The following is a 23,309-nucleotide window of genomic DNA, read 5'->3' on the forward strand; positions in this document are numbered from 1 at the left end:
CGCTGGAGGAAGCCGTCCAACTCGCGGAGGACCACATGGCGGCGATTCCCAGGGCGGATGAGCCCTCTCTGTCTGTCTCCCCTTCCCCTGTGTCTTCCCCTGTTTTTTTCCCTCCCCTCTTCCCTCTCGCTCTGCTCTCTCCCAGGGTCCGTTCCTGCCCCCGCAGGCGCTGAGCGCTTGCGCCCAGCTCCCCGGCCTTGGAACACCCGCCAAGCCCTTCCCCATCCTTCAGCCGCTCTCCTCCTCAGGTGGGGGCACCCGCCAGCACGGTGCGGCCGCAGCGCCTGGGCCGGTCTGCTGGAGGTGCGGAGACCCGGACCACTTCCGGGATCAGTGTCCGCTGATGGAAATAGGGGCAGTGGTGCGGGTCTCCGATGTTCCGCAGGCTGCCCCGATCGGGCTGGAGCGTACGGATTCCGGTAAGAATCCAGGGGTACATACCAAGCTTTGTTGGATACCGGCTGTAACCAGACCACCATCCACCAACGCTTGGTTCAACCCGGGGCTTTGGGCTCAGCTAAACTGGTGAGGGTAAGGTGTGTGCACGGGGATGTTCACAAATATCCCGTGGTGACTCTGGCGATCAAATTCAGGGGAGAAAAACATAGTGTAGAGGCAGCGGTTAGTTCCCGCCTCACCCATCCGCTAATTTTGGGTACGGATTGGTCCAGCCCGGTTGTTCTTGTCCCCAAGAGTGATGGGTCTGTTCGATTCTGTGTGGATTACAGAAAAGTCAACGCGGTGTCTAAATTTGACGCGTACCCAATGCCCCGTGTTGATGAACTGCTCGATCGGTTAGGTACTGCTCGATTTTATTCGACCTTGGATTTAACAAAGGGTTATTGGCAGATCCCCTTGACACCAATGTCCCGTGAGAAAACCGCCTTCACCACGCCGTTTGGATTACACCAATTTGTGACGCTTCCTTTCGGTTTGTTTGGGGCACCAGCCACGTTTCAGCGACTCATGGATCGGATCCTCAGACCGCACACCGCGTACGCCGCTGCCTATTTAGATGACATTATCATTTATAGCAATGATTGGCAGCGGCACATGCAACATCTGAGGGCCGTCCTGAGATCGCTGCGGCGGGCGGGCTCACAGCAAACCCCAAGAAGTGCTGCGGTTGGGCGTGTGGAGGTACGGTATCTGGGGTTCCACTTGGGTCATGGCCAGGTACGTCCCCAAATTGACAAGACCGCGGCGATTGCGACTTGCCCTAGACCTAAGACCAAAAAGGGGGTGAGGCAGTTCCTGGGGCTGGCTGGCTATTACAGAAGATTTGTGCCTAATTATTCGGACGTCACCAGCCCGCTGACTGACCTCACTAAAAAGGGGCTCCAGATCCGGTCCAATGGTCAGAGCAGTGCCAACAGGCGCTTACGCAGATTAAAGCTGCACTTTGTGGGGGCCGCTTTTGCATGCACCTGACTTCTCTCTCCCTTTTTATTACAGACGGACGCTTCAGACAGAGGGCTGGGGGCCGTACTCTGCGAGCTGGTGGAGGGAGAGGAGCCCGGTGCTGTACATCAGCCAGAAGCTCTCCTTAAGGGAGACTAAGTACAGCACCGTGGAGAAGGAGTGTCTGGCCATCAAGTGGGCGGTCCTCACCCTCCGGTACTACCTGCTGGGGCGGGCCTTCACCCTCTGCTCGGATCATGCCCCACTGCAGTGGCTCCACCGCATGAAGGATACTAACGCCCGGATCACCCGTTGGTATCTGGCCCTCCAGCCTTTTAAGTTCAAGGTGGTCCACAGACCGGGGTGCAGATGGCTGCCGCCGACTTCCTCTCCAGAAATGGGGGAGTGGTAGGCAGGCCGGATGACGCCCGGCCTGAGTCGGGCGGTGGGGGTATGTGGCAGCGGGGCGTGGTCAAGCGCCGTCCGAGAGAAAAGCGGTAAGGGCTCACACCTGGGCTAAATTATGTCTAACACCTGTCTCTAATTGCAGTAGAGTGAGGAGAGCGGTTTAAAAAAGCCAGCAGCCACAGAGGAGGGAGAGACGGAACAACAAACTCAGCGTTTGAAGTCCCTGCTGTGTTCTACATTATTGCAAATACTGTCATTAAAAAAAGAGAATTAAAATCTTACCGTGCCCCGAAGACCTGTTTCCTGTCCTCCATCATTTAAAGAGTGCTACAACTACCTAGGCTACACGAAATAATCTAAATAACTATATAAATGCTATGCTAAATAGATGCTAAAATACTCTATCCTGATCGTTTTCAATACTCGCAATTCCAACTCCTGACTCGCTACAGTGGTTTTGACGAAACGAGATGGTTTTTATACTGCCATGGGCGTGGTAGCTCGTACCAAGGGTGTGGTGAGCTGGAACCTGCTTACGTCAGCTGTCACCGCTTACGTCACAAAGTACCGCAAACAGCCAATAGGAAAATTCAACTGCAGTAGCCACCGTTCAACCTGAAGAGGGCAGCACTCAGACGTTTTTGCACCATATATTGTAGAATTAAAACACTTTATACACAAATGTCAAAAAAATTACTTGAATTAATGACCAGTACTAATAAAGCCCCATTCTTACTGATCATTAACTAAAAAAAAGTTGGTTTAGGGTTTAGTTACCCTTTAAGGCACCTCTCTGCTATCACTGTAATGAGAAACAGCTGTTAGAAATCATGTCAACCAACTTGAACAGCCACACCACTCCCTCTCTCCAGCAGACAGACATGTGACCACGCCCCCATCCCTACAGAGTGCTAAACTTCTTCACCACTATACTTCTTAGAGTATTTATAAGCCAGTGGCTACTCACAGACATTTTTAGGTGCCAGTAGCAGATCCTGGCATAGGAGATTTAGGCAGGCGCCTAGGGCGGCAACGCTCTCTGGGGTGGCTCGACAGGGTATCTTATCAATCACCCCTGCACAGGGCACGCAAATTGTGCCATCCCACCCCTGGCTAACGACGGGTCAAAGGTGCCCCCAAATAGTGCCACCCTGCCCTATATATAGTTACACCCTGCTTATATATAGTTACTTCATTTCTGTATTCATTGTGTAGTTATTAAAAAAGAAAATTATCTTATTATTTAATCAACCACATGCCATTCCAGAAACATGGCATGCTTTCTTTTGCAGAATGCAAATGAAGATTTTTAGAAGAATATGTCTGCTCTGCAGGTCCATACAATGCAAGTGAATGGTGACCAGAACTTTGAAGCTCCAAAAAGCACATAAATGCAGCAAAATAAACAAATTATCAATAAGACTGAAGTGGTTAAATCTATGTCTTTAGATGTGATATGATAGGTTTGAGTGAGAAATAGATAGAATAACTTTTTTTATCTAAATCTCCACTTACACTTTCAGATCTTGAAGTGAAACTAAACAGGGTTGAGAAGTTAAGGGGATGCATTTTCCCATCATTTTTAGCCAAGATTTTACACTTTTTTTCTCTTCCAGTGAAATCCCAAAAAAAGCATGTTACGCCATATTTGGCTGAATATTTTTGGTGGCCAAAATGACCGTGCATTCTTCATATCTAATGAAATTTTACTTCTCAAGTAAATGTATCCCATTTAGTATGTTTAGATGTTTTTACTGGTAAACAAAACAGGTTTTTTTGCATTGAAGGTGCATCTACATGACTGCAGAAAAGCTTGAAGATAACAGAAAGAGACATAAGCAAATGAGTCAGTAGGTGATGTTATTGGAACTACAGTCCTATCTGACAATGACAAACCAAATTTAAAGGAAAAGTTTTGGCCCTGGAAACATGAGAGCACAGTGCCTTAGGTGATACACTGCACCCGATTAAAAAATTTTCTAATGCAATTTAGGACTGCCTCTCCGCAGTCTTTTTTTGCAAGCGATGAAATCAGCTCTGCTGTCATGGAAACTGGTAATGAGGCCAGATGAGGCTCGGTAGCCGCTAGCTAGCAGCTAGCTATCCGGCAAATATGATATCATTGTGTACCAAACAAGACAGCACTTACAATCCCTGGTGGAAAAACCAGCTTAAGCTGGTAGCTGTGTTTTGGAACATGGTAGCAGGTTTATGCTGGTCATTAACTGATCGAAGCTGGTCATGAGCTGGTCCAAGCTGGTCATTAGCAGGCAGGCCAGTTTGGACCAGCAACCAGCTGGTCATACAAGCTCAAGCTGGTCAAGCTGGCTTTTGGAGGATGGTAGCTGTCGACCAGCTTATGACCAGCTTGGACCAGCTAATAACCAGTTTATGACCAATTTAAACCAGCTACCATGTTCCAAAACACAGCTACCAGCTTAAGCTGGTTTTCCCCGGCAATACAGCTATGGACTGAATACACCAACAACTCCGACATCATCACCATTGCTTATTGTGTACTATTGTTTACAGTATTTATGTACTATTTAGTAAAAAAGAAATGTCATGATCCAAAGCATTGCCACAGGCAAGAAAGTGTTTCTTCTTCTTATGATATTTATTGGCGGTTGGCAATTCAGATTTTGGTGCATTACCTCCACCAACTGAGCTGAACTGTGGAGTGTCACAAAGTCTTTCAGTAGAGACACTGTGATGAGGAGGAGGGTGTGGCCATGCCGTAAGGATGGACCCCTGTCGCTGAATCGTCCCAATCAGCCAGGAGATGGATAAAGAGGAGCCGGAGACACCAGTTCAGGGGAGAGAGAGAGATGTACGTGGAGTTGCACCTGCATTAGTGTTTGTGTTTTGTCTAGGGATGCTCATTAACTGACCATTAACTGACAAGATTTGAATGTTAATTTGAATGTTAAATTAGAATGGACGAGTGTCTGTGATTCACGGAGCTCTCCGTTGTTAGCGCCGTCCAGCAGTCGGTCATAAGAGCCACGAACTTAGTGCTAGCAAGTTACGTTTAAGCTCTCTTTTTTCTCTGCAAAACAGGCTTCGACGGGTAATAGTCGGTCTTGATGGGATTTGGTAATTAGGCTTGATATAGCCCTTTAACTAATGAAAAACCTGAAAAGGAGGTGCACACTCTGACACGCTGGTTTCAGGAGCACAACCTCTCCCTCAATGTCAGTAAGACCAAGGAGCTTGTGGTGGACTTCAGGAGGAAAGACAGAGAACACAGCCGCATCACCATTAATGGAGCACTGGTGTAGAGAGTCAGCAGCTTCAAGTACCTCGGTGTCCACATTACTGAGGAACTCACATGGTCCGTCCACACTGAGGTCGTTGTGAAGAAGGCTCACCAGCGCCTCTTCTTTCTGAGACGGCTGAGGAAGTTTGGAATGAACCAAACTTAATTCCAAATGATTCTAAATTTTTTATGCTTTTATTAATTTATTTAAAATTGCCAGAATCTACCTTCCATAACTGCCACATAGTTACTATATGGGGAAACAGTGAGCAAAAATAAGTTCATATCTGTACGCTCTACTGTGCATTGTGCTTGACAATACAAATACATCGCATCCCAAATGATGACAAAAAAATTGAAATCCCATCTAACCATTCAGACTGAAATGCAATTTAAAAGAAAATCTAAATTTGATGTACATTTGCTTGTAAAAATCAGATAACATGTTTTTTTTTTTGGTTTTGTTGCTGTTCAGACTACAAACAACTAAATGGATTTCATTTGGCTTCATCACATACTGCAGGCACTGCTTTTGGATGAATGAACTATAATGGTAAACTCCTAATAGTAAGATTTATGATCCTGCCACAGTATCATTATCTTTAGTATATGAAAGACAAACATTAGGATTGTTTATCCATCTGTGTGGCCTCTGGCATTAGAGGAAGCACACAGCTGATAACTGAAGCGCTGCACTTGTAAACACTAATAAAAAATGAGGAAACCATTACAAAAGGTCAGTGGCTATCACTAGAAAGACAGTCACATTTGACACTTCAAAAGAGCTGCTCTTTGTCCTGAAACAAGGAAACAATTCTGTCCAATTAAATAGGAACATGGAAAACTGCATCCGAATTGACACAAAGTCCACAAGCATTTGTTAAGCTGTTGAGACTTTCTGACCACTATAAACTCACTGAGCATTATTACCTGTACATCTGCTTATTCATGCGATTATCTAATCAGCCAATTGTGTGGCAGCAGTGCAACGCATAAAATCGTCTGGGTTACTATTGTAACCCCCGTTCCCTGATGGAGGGAACGAGACGTTGTGTCGAATGAAGCAACACTAGGGGACTTTCTTGAAGGCCTCGCTTACCTCTGAACTTGAGATAAGGCCAATGAGAAATTGGCAGACAGAATTTGCATGTCGCAAGAGAGGATTGCCCAAGGGAGAGATCTATGTGCTCTGACCTGTCCGCCGGCAGGGAACTATTCACGGACCAGAGGGCTAGGGAGGAAAGCCATCCAGGGAGCACGAACCTAGTTGACTCTCTTGGGAGAAAGAGCGCACGTGATTGCCTCAGTGGAGGTGAAGGGCACTATGTGCACCTTCAGCCGTCAGCCGTTCCGCATTACCGAGTTCTACATATATATACGGGACGAGACCAACTCAACCCTGAGATTGTAGAATCTCTTAAAGGTATTGGTTGTTGCCCAGCCCGCCACTCAGCAGATGTCTGCTAGAGAGGTGCTGTTGACCAGTGCCCACGAGAATGGCCCACTGCTCATAGAGTGTGCTCGAATCTGCAAGGGGGTGGACATGGCCTGGGTCTGACAGGCCAGCCATGGCATTGACGACACAGTGTGCAACCTCTGTTGAAGACAGCGCCCCCTTTCCGCTGTCTGCCAGAGCAAACAAAGAGCTGCTCAGATCATCTAAAGTGCTGCGTGCCGTCTACATAGGTATGCAAAGCACACACTGGGCACAGCAACGATAAGGATGGGTCTGGAAATATGTCCATACATTCAAAAACACTTCCATACTTGGCCACTGGGGGCATTGAAATTCAAATTTCGGTAAACAACGACCGATATCAGCAGCAGAACGTTTGACCTACTTTTGCTGAATTATCAGTGTGATCTGTAAAATTCTCTCCAAGCCCTCCAGCAATGAGACCATTACCAGTATTATGCAGAGTAAAATGAAAAACACAGCACAGTACAAACAAATATCATAACAGACAATAAAATATATGTCATCATATTTCCAGCACAAAACCATCTGTCTGTCTGTCTGTCAGTGTCTGCATATATTTAGCTCTTCGCAGACAGACATAAGAAGACAGGTATTCCACAAGAATGCAAGCAAATAAATCAGACTTACCTGTTCTTAAGTCAACTAATTCACACGATAGAATAAAGATAATTTCACTTTAGTCTTAAGAAATGATGTCACATGCATTCCCTTCTAAAGACTCTTGAATCTGTTGAAAGAATGTCTAAGCATTTCCACTTTTCAACAGAGTTAATCTTAACTAATTGTTAATTTAGAATAAGATTCCACAGTTATATCTCAAGCACAATATTTTCTACATGAATATGACTGCTGTATGGAAATGAATTTCACAGAAATCCAGTGGAATTTTAGGAATTGATGATTTACCGTAACTGGCACTGTTATGTCATGGCAGCAACAGGACTGATTGTTTTTAGGGATAAGCTCAGGGGAGACTCAGTTAAGGATACTATGCTTCATTTAACATCTATAAATCAAAAATACGACAACAGAGAAAAGTAATTACGATCTATGAAGGGCTGGCACTGTGTTCAGCATCATGGGAAATATAATTTCAGCTTTTATTTTTTATTTTTTATTCTGCTTCATGTCCTGTCTGGAGCTTGAAACACCATTTACATGCATCAAATAGATATACACGATGATCCTAAACATTACGGCCACATGTCTAATATGCTGTCGGTCCTCCGTGTGCAGCCAAACAGTGCCGACCCACCAAAGCATGGACTCTACAAGACCCCTGAAGGTGACCTGTGGTATCTGGCACCAAGATATTAGCAGCAGATCCTTCAAACCCTGTAAGCTATGAGATGGAGCCGCCGTGGATCGGACATTTTGGTCCAGCACATCCCACAGATGCTCGATCAGATTGAGATCTGGGGAATTTAAGAACTCTTTATCATGTTCCTCAAACCATTCCCAAACTCTGTGTGCAGTGTGGCAGGGCACATTTCCTGTTGAAAGAGTCCACTGCCATCAAGGAAAACCATTGCCATGAAGGGGTGTACCTGGCCTGCAATGATGTTTAGGTAGGTTGCACATGTCAAATTGACGTCCACATGAATGGCCGGACTCAGGGTTTCCCAGCAGAACATTGCCCAAAGCATCACACTCCCAGCTTGTCGTCTTCCCACAGTGCATCCTGGTGCCATCACTTCCCCAGGTAAACGGTGCACACCTACACAGCCGTCCACGTGATGTAAAAGAAAACGGGACTCATCGGACCATTCTTCCACTACTCCAAGGTCCAGTTCCGATGCTCTCTTGCCCAATGTAGGTGCTTTTGACGGAGGACAAAGGTCATCATGGGCACTCTGCCCGGTCTGAGGCTACGCAGCTTCATATGCAGCAGGGTGTGATGCACTGTGTGTTGTGACACATTCTTCCCGTAACTATCATTAGATTTTTCTGTGACTTGTGCCACAGTAGACCTTCTGTCGGCTCAGATCAGATGGGATAGCCTTAGTTTACCTTGCGCATCGATTAGCCTTGGCCACCCAACACCCTGTCACCAGTTTGTGGTTAGTCCCTGCTCGGACCATTGTCGTTAGGTTCTCACCACTGCTTCACCCCACAAGCCTTGTCATTTCAGAGATGCTCTGACCCAGTCATCTGGCTATAACAATTTGGCCCTTGTCAAAGTCACTCAGGTCTTTACAACTGCCTATTTCTCCTGCATTCACTATGTTGACTATGAGAACTGATTGTTCACTTACCATCTAATCTACCCAGACCTTGACATGTGACCTTGTCAGAAGATGATCAATGTTATTTGCTTTACCTAAGAGAGGTCATGATGTTTTGGCTCATCAGGGTATACACCTCATATCTACATCAAAATGTCTTCATTTGTGTTCCACAGAAGAAAGAAAGTCATACGAGTTTGGGACTGTGGAAGCTGCGGACTGCTAATTAAAAAAGTATGTAGAAATAAATGATCAATCTATTAATTTGAAAATAAAAACGTGAATAAATAAACCAATTTGTAAATGGACAAACAAATAGACACAATTAAATATGTTTATTTAATTAATGTTTAAAAATGTAATTATATTTAACAATAAAATTGTGCATTAATAAATCATGTATTTATTTAATGTTTAAAATGCAATTAATGTAATAATAAAATAGCATACTAATACGTCATTTTTCAAACTAAACAAATGCATTTCAAAACAGCATTTGGCAATTGCTTTTTTTATCCATTTGACAATCGAGTATAAAAATGCCATTGGACAGTTGACATGTGGGATCAACTAATGAATTTCGACTAAGTTTTAAGATACACCCCCTCTTACACATCCCACTCAAAGGAGATGAAAGACGGCCTGTCATTGGATGGTTATTTATAGAAGCACGAGCAGTTTGTGCTCTATGAAACCCGAGCAATAGAAGGGGTTGTGAAGCATATCAGAAGTTAATGGTCTCTTGTCATCGCTGCTGTTAAATGCAGAACACGCGGCCCTCCACGAGTGTGCACAATGGAAGGGAGCCGTTAAGGTACCGCACCACTGGAGAGCACTGTTTAGATGCATCTCTGCAGCCATGTTTTCTGACGTCAAAGAATTAACAAACTATTCAGTCCACTCAAGCCTTCTTCCATTCTGTCCATCACAACCACTTCTGGGGCTGGGAGAGTGGAATGGCTAGGTTTTTAGTACCTTCTATGCTCCTCCTTTTGATGCTTCTATGACCATACAAACTCAGAATTCCACCTTGCATTGCAACGAAAATATGGCCACGCGCATAGCTGGAAACTGCATTCGTGATCACAACTTATCTATCATAATCAATCATTACAATATACAAACCACATTATATGTTTGACAATAAATAATCTGACCTTCAGTGCACCCGCTGTGATATAATCTGTCCTTCAGTGCATCTGCTGTGATATAATCTGACCTTGAGTGCATCTGCTGTGATATAATCTGACCTTCAGTGCACCCGCTGTGATATAATCTGTCCTTCAGTGCATCTGCTGTGATATAATCTGTCCTTCAGTGCATCTGCTGTGATATAATCTGACCTTCAGTGCATCTGCTGTGATACAATCTGACCTTCAGTGCATCTGCTGTGATATAATCTCCCCTTCAGTGCATCTGCTGTGATATAATCTGTCCTTCAGTGCATCTGCTGTGATATAATCTGACCTTCAGTGCATCTGCTGTGATACAATATGACCTTCAGTGCATCTGCTGTGATATAATCTGTCCTTCAGTGCATCTGCTGTGATACAATATGACCTTCAGTGCATCTGCTGTGATATAATCTCCCCTTCAGTGCATCTGCTGTGATATAATCTGACCTTCAGTGCATCTGCTGTGATATAATCTGTCCTTCAGTGCATCTGCTGTGATATAATCTGTCCTTCAGTGCATCTGCTGTGATATAATCTGACCTTCAGTGCATCTGCTGTGATATAATCTGTCCTTCAGTGCATCTGCTGTGATATAATCTCCCCTTCAGTGCATCTGCTGTGGTATAATCTGACTTTCAGTGCATCTGCTGTGATATAATCTGTCCTTCAGTGCATCTACTGTGATATAATCTGACCTTCAGTGCATCTGCTGTGATATAATCTGACCTTCAGTGCATCTGCTGTGATATAATCTGACCTTCAGTGCATCTGCTGTGATATAATCTCCCCTTCAGTGCATCTGCTGTGATATAATCTGACCTTCAGTGCATCTGCTGTGATATAATCTCCCCTTCAGTGCATCTGCTGTGATATGATCTCCCCTTCAGTGCATCTTCTGTGATATAATCTGACTTTCAGAGCATCTGCTGTGATATAATCTGACCTTCAGTGCATCTGCTGTGATATAATCTGTCCTTCAGTGCATCTGCTGTGATATAATCTGACCTTCAGTGCATCTGCTGTGATATAATCTGTCCTTCAGTGCATCTGCTGTGATATAACCTGTCCTTCAGTGCATCTGCTGTGAAGTGTGGGATAAGATGTATTTTAATTACTGTGCACATTTAAGAACTCACACTAGCAGATCCGTTAATGCAGAAGAAACTCACATGCGAAAAGGTTAAACTGTCATCCTCCACAATACTAATCTGCCAGCAGACTGTGGCTATTCGCTTTGTTACATCAATCATAAAGGTGTGTTCATGATTCGCATCAGGGCGACAGCACCACTTTATACTACATTTGAAAAGCGCTTGCAGACAAAAATGTTCTTTTTGAATGGATGAAGTTAATGTAACAGCATTTCTACAGCATTTCTTCTACAAGCAATACCTTACAAAACTCGAGAGTTCTGGCTAACCCCTGTAGCAAACTTTTCCATAAATTTGACACTCATTATGTTCACATGCAAATAAGCTTTGCTGCAAACTTTTTTTTGTGTTTACTAGTAGTGGCAAATTGTCCCTTATTGCCAAAGGTTTGCTGCAAGTTCACCACGACCGGTGAAGAGCTGCAAACTTCTGGAAATAATTTGCGGAAAATCGCAAGTCAATTTGCTAATGAAAATAATGTGTTGTAAATTTGCTGCAAGTTTGCCAGCGAAGGTCTTGCTTCTGTGAAATGAAATAGGATTTAATTGGACAACCTTGCGATGTCACATGGAAGTAATAATATGTATATATATATATACAATTGGTTTGAAATATCAAATGTGAGCGAGCTGATTGGCTAACACATAACAAGTTCAAAGGACTACCAGCTTGTGCATTCATGCCTGAATAAATATAGTCATTTATGCACTAGCTATTGCATGTCTGATGGTGATTTTCATATGCCACATTTGTCTGAATTTAGAAGTGTAAGTGTGTGAGGGTGTGAATTCATCAGCCCGTTACATGTCCAACATAATTATAGAATCAAGTTCAAACTGGCTTTGCCAAAAGAAACGAGATGACATACTCTTACATTTCTTCACTAGATATCCATATATATCCATTTATAATAAATTTCTTTAATATAAATGTGAAAAGAGATGGAAATGGAAGGTCAAGTTGAGTGCTTTGCATTGTGGCATACAGTTTTTCACAGTGTTCTCAGATGTATTCTGCACATTTTGGCATATGGATTGATGGATCTGGTATTCTATGCATACACTGTGTGTACTGCACACAGTACACACAGTGTGTGCTAAAGAAATAGAATGGTAGTATGTATTCAAAACAGCATTTAGGTGTAGTCACAGGTATATTTGGCTTTCCAGTGCATGCACAGTTTCAACAATCATTGCATAGCATAAGGGCCAAGCAACCCAATTTGGTTGTAACTGTTGCAACATTGGCAGCCTTTTAGGTTTTTTAATGATGTTCTGTGTATAACATGATGACATTTCTGTGAAAATATGTCAAAATTATGCCGTTTCTGTAAGTGGGTCAGACCTTTGCGCCCTGAGCCAGTCAAATAATGCAGGCCAACTCTAACACGTTTCATTTCAAGAGCAAAATAAAAGATCAGATGCAATAAAAGCTTATTATCACACCTTTGTAAAAGTTTGCAAATGGTAGTCATTACTAGCATTGCACACAGCTATAAGTCAACATCAACAAAAATCACATTTGAATGCCATTACAGGTCATATTAGCATGAATATCATAACGTAACCATTATACATTCACTTTAAAATAATTTAGGACTCTTAAAGGGGCATAAATATACCGAAAGTGCAACACAACCACATCCATTTGCAAAAACCCCACAAACATGATACAGTCGTTATGTCTTCAAGTCAAGTGTATAAACACAAGAGCACAACCAGCACCAGCACATACTGTACAGCTATGCCGGATCCATACAGAGTTTCACTCGGATCGCGATGTTTAACACGAGTGCTGTACGTTTTAAACCACAGTAACGTCGCACAGCCGTTAAACGGAGAAAACAATGTCTTACCTCGAAGCTGGCACTCAGTATTGTATATGTCCTGTGTTAAATATCCCTGTACTGTGAGTGTTTGCTGCTGTGATCGGGCAGACGTGGCCTGAAATGACCCAGCAGAGGAGATCAACTCCAACATGGACCCGGAGAGAAAGCGAGGAACCCGCTGCAGCGCTCTCATCTCATCGCTGTGGGGAATCAGAGAGTACTTGACGTCTAGCCAAAGATGTTTTAACCCTTCACAGAGGCACAACAAGTATTTGGACAATTAAAAGGTGCTGTAAACGTGGTTTGTTTATGTATTTATAGCTAATAAAATGTCCCTATTATCTGACAGATATATTGAGGCGGAATACTCAAATAAAAAAGGTAAATCTCACTTTTTGTCCCTCAATTGTGAATAGTTCTTGTAACTGTGTTTATATCTCACAATTGCGACTTTTTATCTCGAAACTGTGCCTATTTTTCACATATAAACTCTAAATTGTGAGATATGAAGTCACAATTGATCAATCACAGACGTTGGGAAACTGAAAACGGGGATTTAAACAACATCTGGTTAGTGTAGCTGTATCTGTGCAGTTGTTCTCAACCTTTTTCACTTCAAGGCCCCCCATTGTCTGAGCAAATATTTGAAGGTCCCCCATGTAGGCTTTTAGATATTTATAAGACACATATCTATTAGCAATAGATTTGGTAATAGATTGTGATATCAGACATGTCTAAAAATGTATGTTGTTCATAAAATGGTTATTGCATTTATTATTTATTTTTTGTATTTTCAACAGGTTGACTTATTAATTGTATACAAATGATAATAATCTACCTTATTTTAAATCATTTTAAGAGATCTTGAGGCCCCCCTGGAAGTGTGCTGAGGCCCCCTAGTGGGTCCTGACCCCCTGGTTGAGAACCACTGGATTAGTGGATGTGGCCAGAGTTACAGAACTTACACGTTCTACAATAGGAACGCTTATTACTTGCACATAGATAACTTAGTTTGCTTATAGAAAGCTTTTTGTTTTTCATTATTCAAATTTGTTCATTTCTTCAACACCAATAGCACCATCTCTCTCTCTCTCTCTCTCTCTCTCTCTGTCTCTCTCTCTCTCTCTCTCTCACTCTCTCTCTTTCTTTCAGAATTTTATTAAACAATAGAAAAGTATTTACACCCCATCTGCCATTTAGCAGATGCTTTTATCCAAAGTGACTTACAAAGGAAGAACATAGCAAGCAATTTGTCATACAAAAGTCAACAGTAACTGCAGTATCCCACTGCCAAGTTCACAAAGTGGCTGAAGTAGTTTTAAAGCTAGTGCCGCAGAAAGAGACAGACAAGGAGTTTTTTTTATAGTAAGTCCAATTATTGTGGATTGGTAAAGTGCTCGCAGAACAGATGTTTTTTCAGCTGGTTCTTAAATGTTGAGATGGTATTAGCAGATTGTGTGAAAGTTGGAAGCTCATTCCACCACAAAGGAACAGAGAAAGTGAATGATCCTGAAATAGACTTTGAACCTTTTTGTGATGGGACCACCAGGTTCCGTTCGTTCGGTGACCGCTGTGAGTGAAGGCCCTGATATACTTCCACAGAAGTTATTATTCATATTTTTTTCAGGGGTAAAAAGAAGTTCTAAACAGCCGAGCAACGGTATAATGTTCCCGAACATTCAGACACCTGCCACACCGCTGTAGGAGGCGTTTAAAGAAGCATTTAAATATGAGGCCTCTACATGTAAAACCTAAATGAATGTAACATTAAAATGTGTTATCAATGACTTTACGCCTCATATGAGTAGAATTCACATGAGCTCTCAGAGAGGCAGGGAGAGATACGGGCTGAGACGATGGGGTCATCAGGCTGGAATGACAGGTAAAGCTGTGTATCATATGCATAGCAGTGGTAGGAAAAGCCATGTACCTTACTGACTGTTCTGAGTAATGTAGTGTTGATCAAGAAGATGAGGGGTCCAAGCACTGATTCCTGAGGAATACCAGTGGTCAGCTGGTGTGACACCTCTCCTCTCCATGTGACCTTGAAGGATACCTATGAGGTTTGACTCAACCCATCCAAGCATGTTTCCTGTGATGCCTAGGTCAGAGTGAGTGGACAGGAGGATCTGGTGGTTCACTGTGTCAAAAGCAGCAGACAAGTCCAGGAGGATGAGGACAGACTGGATGATTTTCATTACGGTATTCCAGTAATTTAAGAATTTAATGAGAGTCAGCATTGAGAATAATTAAAATTACAAACAAACTCAACAAAATAACACATATAGATGCTTTTTAGTAATACAAATTTGGAGTGGGTTGGTGCTGAATATAAAAATAATGTCACACATGTGGTCTAATACTTTTTTTTTTTGTGCTGGTAACTAAAGGGTTGTAGGTTCAAATTTCTCAAGGGCAGATTCATAAACTAACACTAGTGATCCCTGAAAGATTAACATGATAGAAGATCTTGATCAAGACACTGAACCTCAGGTCTTTCATTTATTACAACTTAATTATATGAAGTAAAATTCTTTAACCACGAAACCACGAACCATGAAAATGTTACACATTTAAACTGTTTCCCCCTTCTCTTTAAATTATTAACGGCAAAATATGGCGTAAATGTCACAATATGTCATAACATTTTATGACAGTTTATTTAATCTATGATCACTTACTGTAAATTGAATTTACTTTATTTTGCTTTGCTGTTAAACTCTTTATTCATATTTTAGACTTGTTTTCTCGGGACATACAGTATCTCTAATATTTATTAATGTAAGTTGTTTACTTATTATTATTTCCTAATTAAAAAAAAATAGGATTTGGTGATTGGATTAAAAAAACATTTCTAACATATAGACTTTGACGGAATTTAACCAGGTGATCTAGATTCATCTTTTTACACAGAGGCTCCACCAACTATCCCTCTACATACTGCACAGTAAATATATGGAATATGTTGTACTACAGTGATTAACGGCCACAAAATACATTGAAACAGCATATCACTTTTAATTTAGTCATAAAAAGGCACATGGGAAACCATAGAAGAAGATTAAACAAAACAGCTGAATACAAGACCATTGAACTTTGGATCTGATTAAGGATTTTAAACTTGCCTGTGACATGATATCAAATCAAAACCCTAACTTATCACATGTGTAGATAAGGCAAAGGTATCAAGTGTATTTACAACTAGAAGGAAAGTCCAAATGTATAATTTAAAAAGAAATGTAAATAGCACATCTTAATGTTTTCAATAGCCTTACTAGCTAACAGTAGGAAGTAGGAAGAGAATTCACCATGGGTTCCCTCTGGATTTTCATATGGGTTTTATCAGATGGGGTTTTTGAATTTATTTATATAATAAGGTTTGTGGTAGTTTCGGTCGTTTTTTTCTACAACATAAATTTACACAGTCATACCTCAAATGTTAATTTTTAAGCCGCTGTAATTTATGTTGTAAAAAAAACCGTCCACGTATCATCAAGTAATGTTTACCACAGAGCTTATTTTACAAATAAATTCAAAAACCCCCATTATATAAAACCCATAGGAAAATCCAGAGGCAACCCATGGTGAATTCTCTTCCGGGTTTTTGGACTACAATCTGAACAGCTATATTGAAGCACACTACACACATGACTTTTGGAACATTCTCAAATCCTGCTGTGATAACATGAACAAGGTCATGCTGTCATTAAAGCAAAAGGGGGGGGAAGCCAAATACTACGTTTTTTAAATTTGACGTTTGACTCAAGTTGTTATGCTGATAAATTAAAATGAAATTGTTCATATAAATAAGAATAATACAGTTGTTTTCACTAGACCCTTGCACTGTACATTGTAACGTTCGTAAACTGTAGATATGTTCGTACGCACCATGAGCGCTCTGACCTGAAAAACATTTAGTCTCAGAATATTTCCCCCATCATGAAGTGTGTCCCGTATTTCTGTTGACTGTTAAAAAGAATTAGCGATGACCAATTTACAAATTAATTATTCTTTTGAGTCAGTTCCTTTCAGTGAATTGGCCAAACAGGCTTGCAAAACTGTCTGAATCGAATAGTGATTCAGTTCAATCGTTCAGAACATTCTCTTACTGAATCATTTGGAGTGATTTCTCACACAGTAAAACAGTATAGGGATTTTTACGTATATTCGCTGGATACGGTGAAAATGTACCTACAGTCAGCTGAAACAAAAGTCTGTCTTTTTGAGAAACTTCAGCTAGTGCTGTGACATGTGAACAAGGGGCTGTTCAAACTGAACGTGTTTTTGAGCACGCTGGTCTCCATGTAAACATTCACTAAATGGATTTTGACAACTGCATCACGTTTCACTGTTAAAAAGTTAAAAAGAACTTCTTCAACTGATAAAACACCTGCGTTCTGCTCTTTTCGTGGTGGTGCGAGAACACGTCTGTTCTGAAAGGTTACTCGAGAAAAAATAAATACTTCTCTCAAAGTCACCAGAATTGAATGCTTTGGTGTTGTTTTTTGCAAAAATATTCTCACGGGGGAGCATGCCCCCAGACCCCCGTAGATACATATAAGGTTTATTAGGCAGATTCAATCCTGCAGGCGCCCATGCATCTGTGCACATGTGAGCTTCATGTTCCAGGTGAAATGTCCATAGAGAGGCACCAAATATGAGTTTTTTCAGATGGACAGGATGTTATACAGTGAAGAGGAATGCATATTTAAAAACTGTCCCTCCAACCCAAAACCTAAACCTTACCATCAGTGGAGTAAAAGTTTAATGTTAGAGGGACAAATTCAAACTCCAGATTGCATTCATCACTAAGTCTGTGAATGCCATTACTTCCTGTTTTCAATGCTGTATATGAACACAGGTCTCCCATGCTGCTGATGCAACATGCATTCGGTCGCTCCACAAGGGGAGGTAAACATACACTGATGCAAAAATGTCTGATGGAGATGGCGCTTGTCAGTGTGGCGGCATAATGAGTAGGCATAATACAATATCAGTGGATGATGACCACCTCTTCGAGCTTCAAAAGTATCATAGAGAAATGTAATAGCTAATTACATATAACTCGTGCAGTTTCTGAAGGCATACGATAAGATTTGGTAAGAAACAAATGGAAATCAAATGTATTATTTAGTGAAAATCTTCACCGACCGTTGATCTTCTGTGTGTTTTCATGAGAAGATCAGATGTGCAGCTGTGTTCTGTTCTGTTGTGAATATCTCTGTGGTGGTCTGGTTGGAGCAAAACAAAGTGCAATCTTGCTTTAACACCCCATCTCACTAGTGGCAGCTGCTTTGAACTCTTGCTCTTGTGCACTCTCATAAACGCCTGCACAGGATTTTAACTAAATATTACATTACGCTTTGTTTGTTTTTCACCAAACCTTATTGTAAGCCTTCAGAACACAGCACATGTTGCATTTAATTATTTATTGAACTTCTGAATTTTACTTTTGGGTTTTTTTGAAACTTAAAGAGGTAGTCACCATTCACTGCAATGGTATGATCTTAGTGAGCAGATTAATTTATTTTAATTTCTCCCTTTGTGTACCAAAAAAAAAAGTCATATGGGTTTAGAAAAACACGAGGGTGAGTAAATATGACTGAATTATTTTATTTTTTTGTGGACTATCCCTTAAAGTTAGTTGCATCACAATTTTTATTTAAGTACCCCCCAACTCCCCTATTGTTAGCTAGTAAGGCATACTATTGAAAACATTAAGATGTGCTATTTACATTTCTTTTTAAATTATACAGTTGGACTTTCCATCTAGTTGAAAATACACTTGATACCTTTGCCTTATCTACACATGTGATAAGTAAATTCAATTTACAGTAAGTGATCATAGATTAAATAAACTGTCATAAAATGTTATGACATATTGTGACATTTACGCCATATTTTGCCGTTAATAATTTAAAGAGAAGGTTTAAACATGTAACATTTTTATGGTTCGTGTGGTTTCGTGTGGTTAAAGAATTTTACTTCATATAATTAAGTTGTAATAAATGAAAGACCTGAGGTTCAGTGTCTTGATCAAGATCTTCTATCATGTCAATCTTTCAGGGATCACTAGTGTTAGTTTATGAATCTGCCCTTGAGAAATTTGAACCTACAACCTTTAGTTACCAGCCCAAATCTATAAGTATTCAATTTAACGTTTGACTCAAGTTGTTATCCTGATAAATTCAAATGAAATTGTTAGTGTAAGACCCCTGCACTGTACATTGTGAATTAGATTTCCATGTTCACCTACAAATTTAAGTCATGGCTGAACAGCTTTATAGAAGCCCCTAAAACCCATAAAGGATAATGTTCACCCAAAACTGAAAATTCTGTCATCATTTACTCACCGTTATGCCATCCCAGATTTGTGACTTTCTTTCTTCAGCAGAATACAACTGAAGATTTTTAGAAGAATTTCTCTGCTGTCTGGTCTATACGATTCAAGTGAACGGGTGCCAAAATATTGAATCTCCAAAATCACATAAATCAGCATAAAAGTAATCCACATGACTCCAGTGGTTAAATCCATGTCTTCAGAAGTGATTTGATAGGTGTGGGTGAGAAACAGATCAATAGTTTAGTCCATTTTTACTATACATTCTCCTCCCTGCTCAGTCAATCTCCACTTTAACTTTCACTTTAACATTCTTCTTCTTCTGCTTTTGGTGAATCACATTATTCATGCATACTGGGCAGGGAAATGAATTTCTAGCAAAAACTGACTTCTGTTTCTGTTTCTCACCCACCTATCTCACCTATCTCCCTTCTGAAGATATGGATTCAACCACTGGAGTCTAATGAATTACTTTTATGCTGCCTTTATGTGCTTGTATTGTATGGACCTACAGAGGTGAAACATTAATTTGTGTTCATCAAAATAAATCAAAAAGCTGTTTTATTCTACATGGAGAGGGTCCACACATGTTAGAATCACATGACCAGCCGAATACTACTTGCTTAATCTCAGTAACAGTCCTGAAATGTCATACTTTCACTCTTGGATTAAATAAACCAAGGCTGACTATGTATAGTTCATTTCTGCAATGGCATTTGTAACAAAGAACTCTTGATTTTAAATGACGCTGCATCCACGCCACTAGGTGTCACTGTAGGTCAAGTCAAGTCAAGTGGTTTTTATTGTCGTTCAACCATATACAGTTGTTACAGTACACAGCGAAACGAGACAACGTTCCTCCAAGACCATGTTCAACATGACACAAACGCAAAAGTTACTGAGTGCACCTTTAAGAAAACCCTATAGCTGAAAATGTGACCTAGAAATAATGTAATCTTCAATATGTTTTCTATATTTTATATCATAACTTATTTGTTTTCTTTTTTGCACAATCCTAAAATGTTTATTTATTTCTAGATTGAAATGAAAACTGTATTTAGCATGATCATGAAATGCTGCCTCCCCCTTCCCTGCATATTTCTCATCTGATCTCCTTTATTTTGCCTGCATGCTGAAACACTGAAACAGCCGCACACCTACAGTTCAGGCAGATCCTTCTGGCAAGAGCTTTGTTTGGTGTGTCTTAACTTGGATATATTTGATTTGGTGGTGCTCCAAGTATCTCACAATGTGTTAACAGATGATTGAAATCAGTGCACAAGAAAGCACAGAATGGAGATGTTCAACTAAATATTGTTCAAAGGGTGTTACAAACAGAAGAGAGCTTTGTGGCAGGGCGGAGAGTGGGGCCGGGTCGCGATCCTAGACACCCGGTCCCGTATTAGGCTAATCAAGCATCTGAGGTATAAAGGTCGACTGCAGAGGATCGTGCGGGAGAGAGAGATCGTTAACGGACATGTCCGTCATATGTGTGCGTTTGTGTGTCTGTTTAAGTTTACTATTAAAATATTATTTACACCGTCAAGCCAGTTCTCGCGTCCTCCTTTCCATTGATCCCTTTACACTGGTGCCGAAATCCGGGAAGGAGGAGGGATACGCCGTAGTAGAGTTCTCACCACTACCGTCCACCCCAACGGAGCAGTCTGCCGGGGGACGAGGAGCCTAGCCGCCTGGAGCGGGAGAACCACTGCCAGGGCCGGGGGAGACCCCTTCTGTTCCCCGAGAACGCGGCGGGGCGTTCCGTCCACCAGGGCTGGAGGTCTGCCTCTGATCCGCCCGGAGAGGCGCGGCTGTCGTCCGATAGAGGGTGGAGGACTGGCCGAGGAACAAGCTGCGGCGTATCGGAGAACCACAGTGTTTTTTTGGGGGGGGTACTACACTGTTACAGGAAGTACACCCCCAGTTTAATTATTTCTGTTTCCCTCCCCTTGTCCCCTGCCTCGTCCAGGTAGATGGGGATGACCTGCCGGCAGACTAGGCTTAAAGCATGCCCGCACTCAGGGAAAGGGGTTTCCCTCACAAGAAAGCACAGAATGGAGATGTTCCACTAAATATTGTTCAAAGGGTGTTACAAACAGAAGAGAGCTTTGTGGCAGGGCGGAGAGCGGGGCCGGGTCGTGATCCTACACACCCGGTCCTATATTAGGCTAATCAAGCCTCCGAGAGGGATAAAGGTCGACTGCAGAGGATCGTGCGAGATCCTCCTTTCCATTGATCCCTTTACAAGCTTATATTATTATTATTTTCCTGTTATCTGGGAAATCATTGTGTAAAGAGATGCTTGCATGGTAGACTTGTTCCTAATGTGCTATTCTGACCCAATGACTTAGATTGGTGCATTATATTGAGTTGTGTCAGTTTGCCCTTTTTTGTGTCAATTAAAATTCATACAATAAAATAAAAAGTGCTTTTTACCGTGGGAGCCTTTAGCCCTGTTGTACCCTACCAACCTCTTAAAGTACCCCTTTGGGTAAACATACCCCTGATAGTGAGTCACTGGCCTCAAGTGATGTACTGCTAACCCACTCATATCTGTCTGTACAGTAGAAGACCATTAGTTCATCACTAAGTTTGCATGACCTAATGTGACCAGCAAACTGATGTGTCTTCAGTTCATATCAGGAGATTGTGCAACAAATCTGGTTTTGAGGCTTGGTAGAGTATGAGGCCACAGTTTCTGCATTCTCTTTATCGCTTTACATAATTAAAAAGATTACAGTTGAGTAATAATATCTGTTACTTATTGGGGTTGCATCAGAGTCATTGTTTAAATCTGCATTATGAAATATGTACAATGCTTTACCGGGGGTTAGCTTGTTTTGATTACTACACCCCTGAGCCTACTAAAGTGTCAAACTTAGGAATTAAAATGCGCACGTCATGATTTCAGATCGGATGGGCATGTTCTCCATTGATTGTGTGTGTCTGGAGCTGGTCAAGTGTAACATTAACTAAAATACTTAAAATGTCTATATTAATGAATCACACGATTCACATGTAATGATTTCCATGTATTCATTTATTAACCAACCAGAGCGCAATGCTAAATTCCTGACCTGAAGTGATGATTTCACAGCGGAGCTCGTCTGTTCACCTCTTAAAGTTGACCACATTTATATTCTCATCACCAATTAAGGTAAATATCTGGTTAAGACTTTATTCCAAAAAAGTTTCAATGCTCCATAAAGTGTACATCTATTCAGAATATTCCTGCTCATGTGATACAAAGAACCTGAAACATGTGCAATCTTTTTTCTCCTCCATTTAAGCTGCACTAAATTTGAAAACGTTCACATAATATTATTATCATTATTATTATTAGAATATTATTATTATTCTTTTCCCACAATTTCACAAATTCTGTACATGTAATTGTAACAGGAAAAAGAGGAGGTGCGAACCGGCTGAACAGTAAACGTAAGGTTTAATGTCAAACTCAACATAAAACAAACATAAACAAACACACACACTGCATGTTGTGGCCACATGCGTCTCTCTCTCTCTCTCTCTTGAACTGGTGTCTGCGGCCCCCTTTTATCTCGCTCTGCCACTGATCATCTGATTCAGCGCCTGCCACGCCCCCCTCGTCACACTCCTCCCCCACCAGATTCAGGACTGACTAACACCCCCCATCTCTGGAGGGAGACACCGACCTTCTGCCGGTGGTCCACCCCGCCTCCTGGGAACCTGCGAGAGATATGAGGGGAGGTGTGGGGAGAGGGAAAGACACACACACAGAGAGAGAAAGAGAGAGAGAGAAACTTTCTTGCTGGTTCCCGGACATGCTGTCGCCCAGTCCTCAATCGTTCCTTTGACCCCTGGCTGACTGCAGCAAGCACTCTGACAACGGAAAGGACCCCACGACAGCGCATCCCTCCTCCCTCCTGGGTTTGGCACCACTGTAGCAGATAAAGGATTGGCAAGAACAAGGCGGGAACCAGTAAACAGTAAACGTAAGGTTTAATGTCAAACTCAACATAAAACAAACACACACACATGCAGCACAGCTCAAGAGAAAATG

At 41.6% G+C, this 23,309-nt stretch overlaps 1 protein-coding gene across 2 annotated transcripts in view; it reads right to left on the reverse strand.

The window, feature by feature from the left end:
• LOC127620012 (thyroid hormone receptor beta-like) overlaps window positions 1–13,095 on the reverse strand; it is a 250,895-nt gene extending 237,800 nt beyond the window's left edge. For both annotated transcript variants that reach the window (XM_052093073.1, XM_052093072.1), the window contains exon 1: window positions 12,955–13,095. The gene's annotated coding sequence lies outside the window, so the exon portion shown is untranslated. The remainder of the gene's footprint in view (window positions 1–12,954) is intronic.
• Between the last annotated feature and the right edge of the window lie 10,214 nt (window positions 13,096–23,309).

The sequence above is a fragment of the Xyrauchen texanus genome, chromosome 26 (genome assembly GCF_025860055.1).
Source record: "Xyrauchen texanus isolate HMW12.3.18 chromosome 26, RBS_HiC_50CHRs, whole genome shotgun sequence".
In the NCBI taxonomy this organism is placed as follows: Eukaryota; Metazoa; Chordata; class Actinopteri; order Cypriniformes; family Catostomidae; genus Xyrauchen; species Xyrauchen texanus.